Source organism: Protopterus annectens, chromosome 4.part0 (genome assembly GCF_019279795.1).
Source record: "Protopterus annectens isolate FY-2018-M chromosome 4.part0, PAN1.0, whole genome shotgun sequence".
Taxonomy (NCBI): Eukaryota; Metazoa; Chordata; order Ceratodontiformes; family Protopteridae; genus Protopterus; species Protopterus annectens.
This window is the reverse complement of record NC_056733.1, coordinates 49,788,931-49,803,099: the sequence shown is the minus strand read 5'-3', so window position 1 is coordinate 49,803,099 and position 14,169 is coordinate 49,788,931. Positions and strand designations below refer to the sequence as shown.

At 38.8% G+C, this 14,169-nt stretch overlaps 1 protein-coding gene across 2 annotated transcripts in view; it reads right to left on the bottom strand.

The window, feature by feature from the left end:
- SGSH (N-sulfoglucosamine sulfohydrolase) overlaps window positions 1-14,169 on the bottom strand; it is a 326,328-nt gene that overhangs the window by 245,199 nt on the left and 66,960 nt on the right. The window lies entirely within an intron of this gene.

Genomic DNA, 14,169 nt, shown 5'->3' with positions numbered 1-14,169 from the left:
TAAAGGTTTTTACATAGGAATAGGCTCACACTAAAGATTTTTAAATAGGAGTTCAGACAGGCTATATTTGGTACTGATAATCAGGCAACCTAGTATAGTATGTTATCAAGGCCAATAAGGAGGTGCTCTTAGCTTTTGAGAGGGCTGAAAGGAACTGTTCCATAATAATTATACTGACTGGCTGGAACTGTGGGTTGAATAAAACTTGCACTAAATTTGATAGCAAGGATATTAACCATTTCCTTTGAGTCAGAATGGTCAGTATTATTGTAGACTATATCCTAACATTGGTTGATGCTAGTTTTTAATTTCCTATTAAAAATGTGCTACTTTTGGTTTTGGTGTTTATTTTAAGATCATACTCAGCTTTGAGCTTTCCAATGCTACCCTTATGCTTTCTACTCAAGTATAATCGTAAGGTGGGTAGGAGACCTCTTATAAGCATTAATTTGTTTACCTTGCTATACAGTCGATTTATACAAGTATTCTACCACAGGCAGTTGTTTTAATGTTCTCATTATATTTGGTGTGGCTAGGGACTGCCTTATTGATATAACCAGTTAAGTGGGATTGCAATTCAGAGGCATAAGCAGTGGCTTTAGCAATGGGGTCCTTCAGAGGAGGATTACAAAGGAATTTATTTTAGTCAAGTAACTGAAGGCAGTTTGCTTCTGAGAAGGCCCTAAATAGAGACACCTTTTAGGGAAGTACCACCAGTTTAAAAGGAAAGTGTTAGCAATTTATGGTCAGCTTTAACAAGGGTAAATTATACAAAAGGTGGTATGCAAGAAAGTGACACATTTGTGAGGAAAAGTTCAAGAGTATTTGGGCCCCCAGTTGGATGGTTAATTATGTGTACAGTGGAGTTCACATTAATAATGTCAAGAAAGCACTAGGCATGCTGACCACCAGTAGTGTAGATCAGTCAGACTGCTGATGGACAGCTGAAGTTTCCCAATAGAAACATGTTGAAATTAATGGGGATTTCAGCCAAGGCACTAAGATAGCCATCATGGTCAGAAAGGGCCACACAGGGATATTCTGCAACTAGTTATACAGCAGTAATTCATTTCATTTAGGTCACTTAGGACATCTAAGAATATACATTTGGGGTACTAAGTAATCAATTGTGAAGGAGGATATATTTGACAAAGACTGATGCTTCCCATCAACTACCAGTAGATCTGAAGAAATAATAGACAGTCAACTCATGAAAAGAAGGGAGTACTTTCATTGCTCTGAAATTATGTCTCTAATTTCCCTGTTAAATTTGAGGGCATCAGAAACAGAAATGATAGAATGGCAGAGACTGAGACACTAAACAGGGAAAAGTTTGACAACATAGTTCTAGAAGAGAGAGCATGAAGAAAAAAAAATTGAGGTTTACTGCAGTACCAAAGATGGAGGGAAGTAGACATTTTTACTTTCTTGAAAGGAATACAAAGTTATTAGAATAGTGTTCCATGGGAGGATTTGTTAATAGAGAGGCTGTATTGTGACTTCACCTCAAATTTAGCATTCCAGAAAGCAAGCAAGCTGAATACTAGTTAAAATGCAGTCATATCAGCATAAGGACATGCTTTTGACAAAAATATGGGGAAAAAGGAAAGGTTTAGAATGCTGGTGATACCAGGGTATTTGTGGAAAATGTATGTTATCGCTATCCCAGACAAAAAGAGAAGTTTATTCCAATCATTACAAGATGTTAGCCTGAAGAGATATTCAAATTATATCCAAACATTTTTTAAATATTTTTTCAAAGTGATACAAATACTTATAATGAGGCAGATCAGGCTTTAAAGGAGGAGAAACTCTATTCCATAAAATGAAGGGGACTTTTTTTTTTACCTGTACAAGTGAGGAACATCTAAGAGAATGTAGCTGTGAAATGATTTCCCTTGTTTCAAAAGGAAATAGTGAAGCCCAAGAAAGACCAGAAAAATCTGGGGAAGAGTGGATTTGAACCAGATACCAGTACTGTAAGGTGGTGAGGAGCAGTAAGAGAATAGATAATTACATGAATCTGGTGACAGAAATGGAAATATTACTATCACTATGGGTTGACCAACCACATTTGAGAAATAAAGGGAAAAAAAAACAATGACTCTTGTTTTGTGCTAATGAGGAGAAACTGGGTATCAAACCTGAAAATGGTGTAAAGAGAAGGTGAAGACTGAAAAAGACTGATAATAAAGTGAACTTGGTAATTGGTGCAAAACCTCAGTATGTGATGTTTATTTTAAACTGAAGGGAAATGTGTGAACCATCTATAATACTGATGTTCCTGAAAAAGCTAAGTGAGAAAAACAACTAAAATTATTTTTCATTTTCCATATATATTTTGTGTTAAACAGTTCATTAACCAAATATACTGTAACCAAGGTGGGGGATGATATTTTCTATAGGTGTAAGCTGGCTTGATTAGTAATAGCAAGACAAGAAAAATGTGTCTTTAAATGTAAGCTACAGAAACATACTTATAGAAATGCATAGTGTGTTTGACTGAAATTATGCTTTTCCAAATGATAGCTGGTATAACTAAATGAATTAGTGACATTAAAGCCAGAAAAAAACCTTAAAGGGAAGAAACAGAGGGAGAAGGAAAAAGTCTAGGAAGTAGTAGTACAAAGTTAAACAATGATGAGATTTCTAGCTACTAGGATGGAATTAGTGTGTGTGGATAAGCTTACATAAATTTAAAAGCTTTCCTTATTCCCTTAAGATAAATTGGTTAGTAAGTGAGAATGGAAAAAATGGAAGACCATCAACAATTTAATTATGTACTGTAGATTGAAACCTGAAGCTGGTATGGTGAGAAAGTGAAGACTGTGCACCGTGAAGGCACTAGCTGGGAATCAGAGTGTAGAAATTCACAGACCTGAACTGATCCACTTAAGATAAGGAAGCTGTTGGACTTTCAAGATGGTTGCACACTGATCAATAGCTTCATAAAATAGAAAATTAGAAAAGGGTGTCACTGAATTTGTCAGTTTGGATAAAATTCAGTAACCGGCTAGTAATTTCACTGCGTGGATGACAGCAAAGAAATTTGGGGAACCTGAAAGAAAATTAACCAGAAAATGTGAAGAGAAAACACAGGCTGGGAAGGATCCTGTAGCTGTTCAGTAAAAAGCAGTTCTAGCTTCAGCTTTGCTTAAAGAGATTGCGTCCAGTAATTTAAAAAATTAATTCAAATCTACTCAGAGGGAATTAAAATAAATGACACTGAAGGACCATAATCAACTCCAATAACTAAAGACTGGATAATATAGAAGCCTTAACTAGTTAGTAAGATGTAAGGATTGGTTGAAATAAAGAAAAGGCAGAGTATGGGATTTCTCAGGAAGAGCAGTTTCAAAAACAAAAACAGAGTTAGGAGACATTGCATGCAAAGGAAACCAGAGATTTTCTGCTTTAACAGAGAAATTGGGAGGAACAAACCACATTAATTTAATAAAAACACAAATCAACAACCAGACTGGTGTTTCACACAATTTTTTTTTTTTTTAATAACTGAAAGGACACATCAAGTGCATGCTCCAAACCTACCCATAAAAAGCAGCCAAGACCTAGATTGGTAAAGGTGCATTCATACCAGCACAGAAAGAGCTGATCCTAACAATGGTGTTGCAGAAGGGAAGAATTATTAAAATTTTGAGACAGCAAAGTGTTCTCTTCTGCTTGATGCACAGTGAATAATCAAATTTATCTCAGGAAACAGGGAACACCAAGAGGCAGATGTGAGACAAAGACAAAGTTTCCAACTGCTGTCTTCAGAGTACTTTTCCCTGGGGGATCAAAGACATTTTTTGATGCACAGCAGGCTAAAGAGGAAACAAAAAGTTTATCCATAAAAAAAAAAAGTAAGGCAGGAAGCTGAATGGGACTCTGCTTCTCATTCTTCTGACAATAAAGCTCATACAGAGACTATGCTAGTGAAACTTTTTCTAATGTTCCAAAGGAAAATGATTGAGACAGAAAAAGCACAGGAGATGACTATAAGAATCAGGAGTATCTTGGACTCGAAACACTGTCTGGTGTTGGGAGACTGAGATGATCAGGATGAAGGCCAACAACACAGAACATATTAAACAAATAGGAGACTATAAAGCATCAATCACATTTGGCTTTGCAAAAAAAAAAGTGGCTGAGGAAAGAATGGATTTTAGTTGACTGTTATGCTTGCGGGTGGACTGTAAAGAATATACCCTACAGTGTCATTACTCTTCAAAACAATACTAAAGGGAAAAAGCAGTACATAAAACAATGCTTGGTCTTATTAGTAGTTGTATAAATCATTTCATGGTATAAACTGCATGTTATATTGTAAAGCATTTTTCTATAATGTGCAGTCAGGGGCATTTTAAATGTGAAGGGATCTTTTCGGTGACAGTGGTATGTGTTAAAATATTAAAGTAAACAAGTATTTGTTTTAGTTGGGAAAAATATAGGCTTTAGAGAAAAACAAAAAGACTGAACAGACATACATTTAAGTTAATATAATGCTTTAAATTTAGATTACTGGGGTGGGGGGTTAAAAGTGTTTTGACAGTAAGCAGCAATAACTCAATGTTATTTGTTGCTTTTACAAGGGCAGAAGTCTAGAATAATGTCCTTAGATTAACATATAAATAAGTAGGCAAACAGACTTGAAGAATAAAAAAATGAAAGTCATGCAAAATGCTAACCATCTTGCATCTGCAAAGATGTTAGCTTGTTTTTCCCCCATTAGCACATGCTCTTAGTGAGACAAGATGTCTCCCACTGAAGGAAGCTGGCCAGGGGAATTCTGTACATTCTGTTCTGAGTAAAATTTACAAAGATTTCTCTATACATCTGAAAGCTTGTAAGCTTTTTTATCACTGCCAACTACTTTTACATGGAGAAAAACTGTCTGCAGGTGCAAGCTGAATCTTGAGAGTTCTGAGCATTTGTTGCTGAGGGAAATGCAAAATTTAAAGATAAAATGACAAGCAGTTCATTGAAAAATAAACTCTGAAATCACAAGTGAAAGAGAGAGAGAGAGTGAGTGTGTGTATCCTCCACAGCAACCTTAATACTTCAATGCATTTAACAGCACAGTGCACAACTCAGTTTTATTTAAAGTTAGCCAGTGCAGTTTTTCTTAGGGCTAAAAGTTAACATGTTATTAAAGTATACAACCTATTTTCACATCTGGGAGGGGAATAGAGATAGTAAAAGAACAGAGAGCAATCAGTGTACATGAGAACAGGGATTATAACATGTTCTTTAGCAAGGGTAACCTTAGTTTTAGATTAGGTTATGCCCCTCGATGCATCTATTTGGTACAATTGCTCCTATCTGGAGGGTTAAATGTCACTGGTTGAAAATATACATAGTTTTGCGTGCATGTTACAAGTTAATATTGAATGGTAGTGTTCTAAAAATGTATTTTGCTTTTTGTCTGAGGGTTTCAATTGAAGCAAAAATGTCTTGAAAATGTGAAATAGGTTCAAATGGAGATGAGAAGAAACAACTGTATAAAAAGATCAGCCTGCCAAAGTGTGTGCATGACACACGTTGGAAATACATATTCAAAAAACTGTTACGTATAATAAGTGAAACAATAGATCTTTATCATAGTGGCTACTCTACCCATATTATCATCCTGGAATGTAAATGGCCTTACAGGTTTAGACAAAAAAGAGAGAGTACTGAATTATATTAAGAAATGCAGAGTGCAAATAAGAATGCCACAGCAGACACAAGTGGAAAGAAATCATCATGTGAACTTGACAGAGAAAGGATTTCAGGATGGATATTCAACAGAATATCAGGAACAAAGGAAAAAAAGCAATAATAATTCTGATTTCTACATTAGCCTCGTTAGGGACAGAAGAGAGGAAAAATTCAACAATGGTAAATTTGTGGTAATAAGAGGCTACTGCGTGGGAGAATGGTTGCATTGGCATGTATTTATCTTTCACAAAAAATGCTATTATGGAGTTTAAGAAAAATTTGGGAGAAATAATCAGATTTCAGCAGGGAATATTACTTACTGGTGGAGAGAGGAACTTGGTTTGTAATAGTGAGGATGCATCAGGGGGACAGAGAAGGGAAAGGGGTAGATTTCTGAGAAACTTTATGAAAATATTTGGAATGGAAGACATGAATTCAGTAGTAGGAACTCTGATAGAATTTAAACATATTATTCTACAAGGTACAATAATTGGGTTGTACTGGAAAGAAATTATATTAGAGATGAACATGTGCATTTAATTGAAAACTTTAATACATATCCACTAACTACTTCAGATCATACAGCAATAAAAAAACAAGATAAAAATTCAGGGGAATGAAGTAAAAAAAATGCGACACTGGGACTTTACTTATTAAAGTTATAGAAATTATTTGGGTGTTATTAGAAGATAGATTTTTTTCAGATGGGATAGCTAACAAGTAGGATAAAATAAAAACAGAGCTTAAAAAATTGGTAGAAATAAAAGAAAAAGGGATATGAATAAGAAGCAATAGAAATTATTTAGATGGGCTGACAAAGGTTAACGTATTGCAGAATAAGGGAGCAACAAAAGAAGAAGAGAAGAAGGAACTGCAGATTTGTTAACAGAAAATAACAGAGTATTTAGAGAATATGATGAGTTTAGAAAGATTGCTGATAGCAACTATTTTTGATAAAAATTTCAAAGCACAAAAACTTACAACTTAGGGTGGTTTCCAAATTTAGGGATTCTACAACAAGAAAAATAGCCAGAGATCCTATAAAGGTGTTTTGGAAATTTAATGAAAATCTGTATAAAACGGAGTAATGTGGAAACCAGGAAAGGCAGAAATGGAAACATTTATGAAAAACTTAATTACACTAAGACCAGAGGAAGATAAGGTTCAAAAACTAATAGTTACAATAAGAAGAAATAAGCTAAAAAGTTGACATATAATGAATCTGCACAGAAGTTTTCTGGAGCAGATGTTATTCCTGTGGAAGTTTGGAAGGTAGAAAGTAATAAAAATCTGGAAGATTTTGTGTTGTAGTACTTTAAAAGAAAGGGAGGTACCAGCATCTTTGAAGAAAAAACATGGTGGCTATATTATTCAAAGAGGGTAAAGACCTGTCAGACCCACCTTCATACAGGACCATTTCAATTTTAAACCATGATTACAAAGTGTTTATGTCTATACTAGTCAAAAGATTGGCAAAGGTATTGCCAACATTGACAGATATGGATTGATGTGCTTTTGTTGGGGGGGGGGGACAAACATTTGACATTAACAGAACAATGACATTCCAGTTGGAAGCAGACTATAAGAAAATATTGCTGTTGTATGAGCAGAGAAAACATCTGACAGAGTAAACTGGGATTTTGGAAGGGCAAAGGAAGCATTTGCATTCCCTGATACAATAAGAACATTAACTAGGAGGATATATGATGGAATGGAAGGAAGTTGGAGAGTTTCTCTCCAATAGGTTATGTTTGAACACAGGGACTAGGCAGGGGTGTCCTCTTTCCCCTTTATTTGCTTTATATTTGGAGCCACTGTCAAAGAAAATAAGGGACTCAGAAATTCAAGGACATCATTGGTATGGTAATCAAGAAAAGTTGGCTTTATTTACAGATGACAATATTTTTCACTGGATAAATCCAGAAAAGAACATCTCAGTGTTGTGGAACATTTTGAGACAGTTTCCAGTTTTTCAGAATTTAAAATTAAATGAAGAAAAAACAAAGGGTATAGCCATACATTATGTACTCACTCATGAGCTGGTTAGCAATACCCAAATTTATGGGGACATAAGATGAATGATTTAACAGTATGGAATAAAAAGGTTGCCATTATGACAGCTATGGATATGTGGGAAGACACTAAACAATAGGTGATACAAAAACTGAAAAACTGGAAGATAGTGTTTAGGAATACAGACAGTAAGATATGAACAGTAAAATGTTTTAGTCCCTTTAGTTTTATATACAGGTCAGGCATATCTTTAATCAAACAGAAAAGAAGTTGTGAAAAATGATAAAGACATGAAGGAATTTATCTGGGACAGAAAGAGGGCAAGAGTCAAGTGGAATAAGTTGATACTTCCAACAGAGCTAGATGGTTTAGGAGTATTAGATTTTAAGGCTTCTATACAGAACAAAAGGAGAAGGTTATAATTCAAAGCAGAAAAGGATGATGAAGTGGGGGTGTTCAAGAAATAAGGAAGGATGGGATTTTGGATGCAGATTCTTAAGGAGAATAACAACAATCACACAGAATATGACATCCATAAAGTTGTAGAATGTATCATAACAACTGAGTCAACACAGGAATGGGGAAAGGATATTTTGCCAAACAGGGTTACTGCAAGTAGGAGTACAGAAAATAGGCAACAGGGGATTGAAATGTATTGGATCAAATTGGTAACGGAACCAAGGCATTGGGAACAAATAACCAGAAAGGGAAAGGTAAGAGTGGGATGAAGCCAAGAAGAAGTTTGGACTGCAGGTTAGAGATTGCCTTCCCTATCAAGGATTGATAGAGTATAGACAAAGAGAAAGAAATAAAGGCGGGGTCCTAAACAAAAGACCAGCACTGGTAGAGTTTAGTAGAATCTAGAAAAGAAGCTGCTGTTAAAAAAGGAATAATTAGTGGAGCATAGACAATGAGCATATACAATATTGCAAGATAACTATAAGAATCAGAGAAGTTTAGAAAGGACAGGGAGGAGAAAAGTACAGTTTTGTACCTACCATAAATGTAGATGTTCGAGGATCCACATTGCTGCAGTCCTAACTATTGGGTAGTCCGCTGTCCAGTCGGCCCGAATACCAAAGTATATGGCTGACGTCGGTCAGGGCGCATTAGACTGACGTCAGTACGTCAGGGTACTAATGCGCATGACCGACGTCATATCCTCAGTCTTTTCTTGCCCCAGATGTCAGAAGACCCTGAAAAGATAAGGCCCAAAACCCAAAAACACCAAACATACCTGCACCAAAAATATGTACAATATATACAAACTCAGCTGAACATAACCTCACCTACACAACCACCCCTAACAGAGAGGGGAAGGAGGGAGGGTAAATTGGACTGCAGCAATGTGGATCCTCGAACATCTACATTTATGGTAGGTACAAAACTGTACTATGTTCTTCATTCCACATTGCTGCAGTCCTAACTATTGGGTAGAATCCCAAAGCAGAGGTAAGGGAGGCTGGCAAATCACAAAGAAGCAGGAGCTGATAACATGCCTTGCAAAATAGCAGTGGCAAAACCAGCCCTAGACTTAGAGTAGAGAGGAAGGTGGTAATGCTTAGAGAAAGTATGCACTGAACTCCAAGTAGCTGCCTCCAAAATATCCTTAGTTGCCACCCCCCTTAGAAATGCTGTTGAAGTGGCAGTAGCCCTAGTGGAATGAGGCCTAATCCCAGCTGGAATCTCTTTGCCATGATGGGAATAACAAAAGGCAATGCAAAACCCAATCCACAGAGAAATAGTTTGTTTTGACACAGGCTTGCCCTGAGAACTCAAAGCAAAAGAAACAAACAACTGCTGAGACTACCTAAAATCCTTAGTCCTGCTCAAATAATAACGCAATTGCCTGTGTACATCTAAAGTGTGCAAAATCTTTTCCCCTTTATTTTGGGGATCTGCATAAAACGTAGGCAAATGAATAGTTTGGTTTAAAGCCACACTAGAAACCACTTTAGGCATAAAGGAAGGATTTATGCGTAATGATACCCTATCCTTATGAAAAATCAAAAAGGCTCAACCGCCATAAGGGCCTGTAACTCAGAAACCCTTCTTGCAGAAGTAATGGCAAACAAAAAAGCAGTCTTCCATGACAAGTATTTCAGTTCAGCAGTAGCTGCAGGCTCAAAAGGTTGTAGAGTAAGTTTCTCCAACACAAAATTGAGATCCCAAGCAGGAGTAGGAGCTCTCGTGGAGGTCTTATATTCTTTGCCCCTCTAAGAAATTGCTTGAACAAAGGATGTGAAAACAATGGTGGGTCACAATCATAGTGAGCTGAAATTGCTGCAACATGAATCTTAATGGAAGAGAAAGACAAACCTTTGTCCAATAACTCAGTAAGATATTGAAGAGCCACACTCAAATTAGGCTCAGAAATCTCCAAATTCTTTGCTGCACTCCAAAATAAAATCTCTTCCATTTTTCTGAGTACACTTTCCTTGTACTGGGTCTCCTGGCTTCCATAATCACATTTAAAACTTGTTGAGGAAGTTGAGACCTACTGTCTTTCAAAACAGAATATGCCAGGCTGTTAGATGAAGAGAGTGAAGCTTGACATTGAGCAGGTGACCTTCTCTCTGAGACAACAGGTGTGGAATCAAGGGTAAAGGCCATGGAGGCTTCTTTACCAGACTCCTCAGTAATGGGTACCAGTGCTGCTGAGGCCAATCTGGAGCTATTAAAATCATCCTTGGCTTGTCTTGTCTGACCTTTAGAAGCACCTTTGGAAGAAGAGGCAGAGGTGGAAACGCATACACATGAAGATTTTTCCAACTGAAAGAAAGAGCATCCACTTTCCAAGCTGTGTGATGAAACCTCTTTGTGCAAAACTTTGGCAGCTGGTGGTTTAGTGGAGAAGCGAACAGATCTATGTCTGGAGTTCCCCAGGACACTGTCAACTTTTGAAATACATGAAGATCCAGTTTCCACTCGTGGGGATCCATGATTTGTCTGCTTAACACATCTGCTAAGGAGTTCTGTGCTCCGGCAGAAACCTTGCCTGAAGAGTTAGTTGCAAGCTGAGCGCAGTCTCCCATAAAATCATTGCTTGCCTGCACAATGGGTAAGAATGTGTTCCCCCTTGTTTGTTGATGTACCACATGACAGTTGTGTTGTCTGTTAGAATCAACACCTGCCCTGGAAGAAGTAACTCCTTGAAAGCCATTAATGCAAACTGGACTGCTAACATCTCCTTCATGTTGATATGTAGATGCTGTAGTCTGGCAGGCCACTTGTCTTGTATCCACTTTCCATTTAGATGAGCTCCCCAAGCAATGTCTGAGGCATCTGTCGTTAGAATCTGACTCGCCTCTGGCCGGGTCACAGAGAGTCCCTTGTTTAGGTGACATTCCTGAGCCCACCACAAAAATTCCTTTTGAATGCAAGGTATTATTTGAATGACAGTGTCCAAATCCTGGCAGTGCTGTGTCCATACATTTTGAGATACCATTGTAGCTTCCTCATATGCAGTTTGGCATTGGGAAGCACCAGAATACAAGATGCCATGAACCCTAAGGCTTGAAGGACTGTCCTTGCAGTCAGCCCGGACTGAAGAGATAGCTGATGGAAGTAACTTGAAAGATTCTTTTGTTTGTCCGGGGTTAAAAATGCCATCTGGGCTGCTGTATTCAGTCTCACACCCAGAAAGCACATGTCTTGAGAGGGTACTAGACTGGACTTTATTTCGTTCACAGAATACCCTAGGCATCTTAGCACTGCTATGACATATTCCAAATGCTGTAGAAGGTCTTCCTTTTCCTGAGCCAGAATCAGGCAATCGTCCAAGTAAGGATAGATTTGAATTCCTTTTAGCCTGAAGTAAGCTATCACTGGAGCCAGAACCTTTGTGAATACTCTGGGCGCAGTAGATAAGCCAAAGGGCAATGCAGAGAACTGATAATGAGAATTTCCAGCTCGAAACGCAGATACTTCCTGCAACGTAGTCTTATAGGCACATGAAGGTAAGCTTCCTTGAGATCTAAAGTTACCATCCAGTGATCTTTGCCCAGCAGAGGTAAAAGCTGTTGTAACGTCAACATCTTGAACTTGGGAATGTCCAGATAAGTGTTGAGGATAGACAAATCCAAAATTGGTCTCCACGTGTTCCCCTTCTTTGGTACTAGGAACAGGCGAGAATAAAATCCTAGGCCCCTTTCTGATACAGGGACTGGCTGAATGGCCCCTATTTGGAGTAACAGAGAAATTTGCTTGTGAGCCTCTTTCCTTTGTGGAGGAGGAACGTCTGGCATGCCTTTGAAAGGGGGCAATGTATGGAAATAAAACCTGTAACCATGGTGAATGATATCCAACACCCATCTGTCTTGAGTAATTAAATCCCAATTTTCTTTGAAAAGAGACAGTCTTCCTCCCAAAGGAGCCGCCAGACGAGAATCTACTGGCAGCTGAAAAGGCAAGTCATTGGGTCTGTTTACGAAAGGACTGACCCCTGCCCTCACCAGAAGTCTGAGCAGGTGAACTCCCTGTTCTAGGCCTAAAAGAACCTAGAGCTCCGCCCCTACCACGTCTAGACCTACCCCTAGACTGAGAATCATAAGCAGGATATGTCCATCCCTTAGTAGGCCAATTTCTACTAAACTTCGGTGGCTGCACCTGCAAAAAATCTTTAACAGTTTGCATAGACTTAGCTTTGTCCTCCATTTTCTTTAAAACTGCTTCCACAGGCGAACCAAACAACACATCAGACTGTAAAGGAGCATCCAAAATCCTTGTCTTAACATGCTCAGCCAAATTCTGATCCCTCAACCAGGCATGCCTGCGAAGAACAGAACTAGTGGCAGCCACCCTCGAGGAGGCCTGTACAGCATCAAAACCACATTGCAAAGAATGCTTACCCACTTGTTCAGACACATGAACTAAATCTAGCAACTCTTTACACTCAATACCTTCCGCCAAAGCATCCACCTTAGATTTCAATTGTGAAAGGAGATAATTTTGATATTTTAGCATGTGGAACTGACAATTCAACGCCCTCATGGCTAAAGTGGAAGAAGTATACACTTTCTTTCCCCATCTATCCAAAGCCCTTGCCTCTTTATCAGATGGAACAGGATTTTTAACAACAGAGGCCTTAACACCTTTAGGTCCCTGAGAAACAGTTCCCGGATCTGCCCTAGGGCTCTTAAAAAGATACTTATGAGCTTCAGGCACCCTATAATACCTATCAGGTTTAACAGGGGCAGGAGGCAAAGAATCAGGGTTCAGGGAAGCCTCTGCAAAAACATCTTCCACCACATTCAACACAGGAGGAATAGCTAAAGGCCTATGCTGGGGTAAAAACAAGAATTCCCTAAGCCTTTTCCTGGAATCAGAGTAATCTTGGCCTTCCCATTTAAAGTGCTCCCTCATGGAATGCAGAGTTTCTGAAAAGAGAAATCCTCAGGAGGAGAAGCTGTAGGAGTGGAATCATCCACATCAGAATCAGAATAAGGGGATATTCCTGCAAGTCTTCCAGAAGACTCAGAAGCCTCTGAACACTGTTCAAAACTCTCAAACTCAGGTTCCACCCTAGGCCTCTTATCAGGAGGGGGCATAGAACCTCTAATCATAGTAATCAAATCTTCTGCCATTTTAAGCATATGCTTCTTAGGCACAGAACCTGAAGAACTAGGAGAAGCCCCACTGAAGCTAAACTTGGCCTACCTCTCAAAGAAGTTTTGGAAACAGAAGGAGAGGCCCTAACTACCTTGGGAAGAGAGGGAAGAACAGTTACCTGAGAAGCCCCCTCAGCCTGGCCTACCTCCTGAGAGGGTACATCCTGTAACAGTAAAGTCTCTGCCTGAGACTCCAAAGAAACTCCTGGCAAAACCTCTGGCTCCACTGAGCCTTCCAAAGGACCGGCGTCCGGGACTGCGGTTCATCAACCTTAGGCTTTGCTGTTTTGTCCTTGCGCTTTTTTGGGAAGCGGGCCGGAGCATCCGCCGGCATTTTATAATTACAACGCTTCCCAAACACTAACCTGGCACAGTCTAACCTTCTCTTAATAGTGCGTTTGTTAAATCTAGCACAAGAGCGGCAACCAACAACGTCGTGCTCAGGCCCTAAACAAGGTATACACAAAGTATGGTAATCCCTATGAGGTATCTGTTTCCCACAAGAAATACAGTTATTCACTTTTCTGACATCCGGTTAAATACTGAGGCAAGAAAAAACGAAAATAATCCCCAACGGGGTACTTAGCCAACTTTGATTCGGTCTGAAACTCTGACTTCAGAAACTTTCAGAACGCCAACCTGCACTCGCAAAATTGCTTCTGCATCGGACCATGCGGCAAAAAAGACTGAGGATATGACGTCGGTCATGCGCATTAGTACCCTGACGTACTGACGTCAGTCTAATGCGCCCTGACCGACGTCAGCCATATACTTTGGTATTCGGGCCGACTGGACAGCGGACTACCCAATAGTTAGGACTGCAGCAATGTGGAATGAAGAACATCTA